The sequence below is a fragment of the Equus quagga genome, chromosome 12, assembly GCF_021613505.1.
Source record: "Equus quagga isolate Etosha38 chromosome 12, UCLA_HA_Equagga_1.0, whole genome shotgun sequence".
Classification (NCBI taxonomy): Eukaryota; Metazoa; Chordata; class Mammalia; order Perissodactyla; family Equidae; genus Equus; species Equus quagga.
This window is the reverse complement of record NC_060278.1, coordinates 89,673,781-89,679,780: the sequence shown is the minus strand read 5'-3', so window position 1 is coordinate 89,679,780 and position 6,000 is coordinate 89,673,781.

Below are 6,000 nucleotides of genomic sequence, written 5' to 3'. Positions count from 1 at the left end.
CTAGAGGAAATGGATAAAGTCTTGGATTGCTACAATCTCCCAAAGCTTAGTCAAGAAGCAGCAGACACTCTGAACAGGCCAGTCACAAGGAAAGAGATTGAAACAGCAATCAAAAACATCCCAAAGAATAAAACCCCAGGACCAGATGGCTTCCCTGGGGAATTCTACCAAACTTTCAGAGAGGATTTAATACCCATCCTTTTCAAGCTATTCCAAAAAATTAGGGAGGATGGAACACTTCCTAACACATTCTACGAGGCCAACATCACGCTGATACCAAAGCCTAACAAGGACAGCACGAAAAAAGGGAACTACAGGCCAATATTGCTGATGAACATAGATGCAAAAATTCTCAACAAAATTTTGGCAACCAGAATTCAGCAACTCATCAAAAGGATCATACATCATGATCAAGTGGGATTCATACCACGGACACAGCAATGGTTCAACACCTGCAAATCAATCAACGTGATACACCACATCAACAAACTGAGGAATAAAAACCACGTGATCATCTCAATAGATGCAGAGAAAGCATTTGACAAGATCCAACAGCCATTTATGATAAAAACTCGGAACAAAATGGGCATAGAAGGGAACTATCTCAACATAATAAAAGCCATTTATGACAAACCCACAGCCAACATCATACTCAATGGGCAAAAACTGAGCGCCATCCCCCTGAAAACAGGAACGAGACAAGGATGTCCTCTATCACCACTCTTATTTAACATAGTGCTGGAGGTCCTGGCCAGAGCAATTAGGCAAGAAAAAGGAATAAAAGGAATCCAAATAGGGAGGGGAGAAGTGAAACTCTCGCTGTTTGCAGATGACATGATCTTATATATAGAAAATCCCAAAGAATCCGTGGAAAACTTTTAGAAATAATCAACAACTACAGCAAGAGTAGGGTATAAAATCAATTTACATAAATCAGTAGCATTTCTATACTCTAATAACGAACTAACAGAAAAAGAACTCAAGAACACAATACCATTCACAATTGCAACAAAAAGAATAAAATACCTCGGGGTGAATTTAACTAAGGAAGTGAAAGACCTATACAACGAAAACTACAAGGCTTTTCTGAAAGAAATGGATGACGACATAAAGAGATGGAAAGACATTCCATGTACATGGATTGGAAGAATAATCATAGTTAAAATGTCCATTCTACCTAAAATAATCTACAGATTCAACACCATCCCAATCAGAATCCCAATGACATTCTTTACAGAAATAGAACAAAGAATCCTAAAATTCATATGGGGCAACAAAAGACTGAATTGCCAAAGCAATCCTGAGAAAAAAGAACAAAGCTGGAGGCATCACAATCCCTGACTTGAAAACATACTACAAAGCTACAGTGATCAAAACAGCATGGTACTGGTACAAAAACAGGTGCACAGATCAAGGGAACAGAATTGAAAGCCCAGAAATAAAACCACCCATCTATGGACAGCTAATCTTCGACAAAGGAGCTGAGGGCACACAATGGAGAAAAGAAAGCCTTTTCAACAAATGGTACTGGGAAAACTGGAAAGCCACGTGTAAAAGAATGAAAATTGACCATTCTTTTTCACCATTCACCAAAATAAACTCAAAATGGATCAACGACCTAAAGCTGAGACCTGAAACCATAAGGCTTGTAGAAGAAAATGTAGGCAGTACACTCTTTGCCATCAGTATTAAAAGGATCTTTTCGGACACCATGTCTTCTCAGACAAGGGAAACAATAGAAAGAATAAACAAATGGGACTTCATCAGACTAAAGAGCTTCTTCAAGGCAAAGGGAAACAGGACTGAAACAAAAAAACAACCCACTAACTGGGAAAAAAATATTTGCAAGTCATACATCCGACAAAGGCTTAATCTCCATAATATATAAAGAACTCACACAACTCAACAACAAAAAATCAAACAACCTGATCAAAAAATGGGCAGGAGACATGAACAGACATTTCTCCAAAGAAGATACATGGATGGCCAACAGGCACATGAAAAGATGTTCATCATCACTGATCATCAGGGAAATGCAAATCAAAACTACAGTAAGATACCACCTTACACCCATTAGAATGACAAAAATAGCAAAACAAATAGTAAAAAATGTTGGAGGGGTTGTGGAGAAAAAGGAACCCTCATACGCTGCTGGTGGGAATGCAAACTGGTGCAGCCACTATGGAAAACAGTATGGAGATTCCTCAAAAAATTAAAAATAGAACTACCATACGACCCAGCTATCCCACTACTGGGTATCTATCCAAAGAGCTTGAAATCAGCAATTCCAAAAGTCCGATGCACCGCAATGTTCATTGCAGCATTATTTACAATAGCCAAGATGTGGAAGCAACCTAAGGGCCCATCAACAGATGATTGGATAAAGAAGATGTGGTATATATATACAATGGAATACGACTCAGCCGTAAAACAGAACAAAATCGTCCCATTTGCAACAACATGGGTGGACATTGAGGGAATTATGTTAAGTGAAATAAGCCAGATAGAGAAGGACAATCTCTGTATGACTTCACTCATATGAGGAATTTAAAAATGTAGACAAAGAGAACTGATTAGTGGCTACCAGGGGAAAGGTGGGGTAGGGGGTGGGCATAAAGGGTGAAGGGGTGCACCTACAACACAACTGACAAACAATAATGTACAACTGAAATTTCACAAGATTGTAACCTATCATTAATTCAATAAAAATTTTTTTAAAAGATTTAAAAAAAATTTGTGCCTGATTGAATAGTCATTTTCACTGCTACCATTTATAAACTACCTACTATGCTCCAGGCACCTTATATACACACAGTATGTCTAATTCTTACGATAGCCCTGCAAGGTTGTTGTCTGATCTCTGTTTGGTGAACTCTGAAAATCAGAGACGTGAATTCCTTTGCTTAACACCACACAGCTACATCTCTTTGGGATCCAGATTCAAAGTGCAACTGTCTGTCTCCAAAATCTCATTCACCAGCTTGCCTCCCCACCAAAAAATACACAAGCACATCCATACGCACACGTGCACACACACCCCCGCACACACACATATATAATAGAATATTATTCAGCCATAAAAGCAATGAAGTGCTGACACACGCTACAACATGGATGAACCTCAGAAACATCACGCTAAGTGAAAGAAGCCAGGCATAAAAGGTCACATATTGTGTGATTCCATTCATACGAAATATCCAGAATGGGTAAATGTCTACCTATAGACAGACAGCAGAGTGGGAGTTGCCAGGGGCTGAGGGGAGAGGGGAATGGAGAGAAACTGCTTAATGCGTATAGGGTTTTCTTTTGAGGTGACAAAAACGGTTTGGAACTAGATGGAGGTAGTGATTGCACAACACTGAAAATATAATAAATGCCACTGAATTGTACACTTTAAAATGGCTAATTTTACGTTATGCGAATTTTGCTTCAATAAGATTTAAAAAAACCCCTCCACACTAGCGTCTCTTCCTCATTGATGAGCATAATTTTACCATTAGTGATTTACTCCTTTGAGTAGTGAAGCCTCCAGTACCTGGACCCAACCTTTTCTTCCCCAGAGAACTCTGCCTTGAGAATTCCAGGGCAGAAAGGGAGGAAACAGCAGCATGACTCAGAGAGTGAGCACTGGCATCAGGCTGCCTGAGTTCAATTCTGAGCACCTCATGTCCTCATCTGTAAAATGGGGATGTTGATGTCACCGACCTCACCAGGTTGCTGTGAGGACAGAACAAAAACACGTGTGTAAAGTATCTGGGCACATGTGACGTATTCACTAGGTTGTATTGCGAGGGCAGCCACCTTCTCCTACTATCATCTATGCCACAGATATTTACTGATCACCTACTATGTGCCGGGCACTCTGCTAGGCCCTGGGGACGCATCTATAAGCAAGAACAACAGTAAAATTCCTTTCTTCTTGGAGCTCACCTTCCAATGACGGGATAAGACAATAGACACAGTAGCTTAAATGTATATGTTAGATGGTGGTATATGCTAAGGAAAAAAAATAAGTAACGGATGAGAAATAGGGAGCTTTGGGGAAAGGTTAAAATTTTTAAAAAATTTTATTAAGGTCATATTGGCTTTTAAGGTTGTGTACATTTCAGGTGTACATTACTATATTTCATCTTCTGCAGAGATTCCATCATGTTGAAAGGTTACAACAGGATGGCTTCCCTGAGTGATGACCCGAGGGAAGCGAGGCGTATTTGTCTCCCGCTGCTGCCATACAAGGCACTGTGAACTCAGTGGCTTAAAACAACACAAATGTAGTATTTTACAGTTCTTGAGGGCAGGCATTCAAAAACGGGTCTCAGCGGGCTAAAGTCAAGGTGTTGGCAGAGCTGTGCTCCTTCTGGAGGCTCCAGGGGAGAATCCATGCCCCATCTCTTCCAGCTCGTAGAGGCTGACCACTTCCTTGGCTCATGGCCCCACATTACTCCAACTTCTTTTTCCGTCATCACACCTCCTGCCCTTTGACTTTCCTGCCTCCCTGTTTTCCTTATAAAGGCCTTTGTGATTCCATTGAGCCCACCTGGATAATCTCCCATCAGAATAATCCCCTATCTCAAGATCCTTAATTTGATCACATCTGCAGAGTCCCTTTTGCCATATGAGGTGACATATTCATGGGTCCTGGGGATTAGGATGTGGACATCTTTGGGGAGCCATTATTCTGTCTACCACATGAAGCATAGTATCTAGAGGAAGTGGGAACAGCAAGTTCAAAGGCCCTGAGGCACGGGTTGCCTGGCACGTTTGAGGAAGACGGAGGCCAGTAAGGATGCAGCAGAGTGGGCAAGGGGAGCGTGATCTCTCACGAGGTCAGAGAGGTGAAGAAGGTGGAGTGGCTTGTGCAGACCCTAGTGGGTCCCAGTGAGGACCTGGCCTTTACCTGAGTGAAAGAGAGCAGGTGGGACGTGGTCTTACAGGTTTTAACAGGCTCCCTCTGGCTGCTGCATCGAGAAGAGACTATCCACGAGGGGGCTGCTGCAATATCTAGGTGAGATAATGGGGGCTGGACCATGGTACTAGAGGGAAGTAATGAGATGGGTCTTATTCTGGATTTTGAAGGTTGAGTCACAAAGAACCATTTAAGGTCAAAAATGGAGAGTCACAGAAAGGGGGGGGGGAATCAAGGATGACTCCAAGGGTTTGGGCCTGAACTGGGAGAATTAAGGTACTCTTTAGGGTGGGGAAGACCACAAAAAGGTCAGACTTGGGGCTGCTGGAGAGACAAGGACGTTGCTTTGAAACACCGTTTTTATCCAAATGGAGATGGTGAGCCGGAAGTCAGGTGTATGAGTCTGCAGCTTAGGAGAAGGGTCTGGGGGAGTCGTTTGGGAAACAACAGAGAGGTGGGATTTAAAGCTGTGAGCCTGGAGATCTCTGAGGCAGCACATGCAGAGGCGAAAGGACAGAGGACTGAGACCTGGGCCCCTCTGATGAGGAGGAATGAGTGATGGAGGAAGCAGGTGAGGGCGGGGTCCTGCAAGCCAAGTGTGCCAAGTGCTGCAGGCTCTGTCCACAATAAGTGTGGAACGAGGGGCTGGTGGAGGGGAGGACGACCCCTCTTGCTTTCCAGGGGCGTTCTCTGGCAAACAGTCTCTATGGGAGCCAATCTAAGGAAGTCGGACCTGCTGAGGCGGCCCTGCGCCTGTGAGCCAGAAGCTGTCTCCTTCCAGGAAGGTGGAACGGGTCTGCTCTGGAGGCGCAGCCTCTACTCTCTCAGCATAATTTCCCTCGGCTCTCAACTCCAGCTGGGCCTCTAAGACTCAGCTCAGTTACCTCCCTTCTGCCAGGTGGCTATGCTGACCCCCCAAGACTGAGCTGGGTGACCCTCCAACCAGCTCCCACAGCACCCACTGCTCCCTGCTGGAGAACTCCCCATACCAAGCCTGCTTACATGTCTCAGCCTCCCAACAGGCTAGGCACACCCTGGGTTTCTGGGAAGCTTCCTTATTTCTGCATCCCCAATGCCTAGTGTGGTGCAAGGCA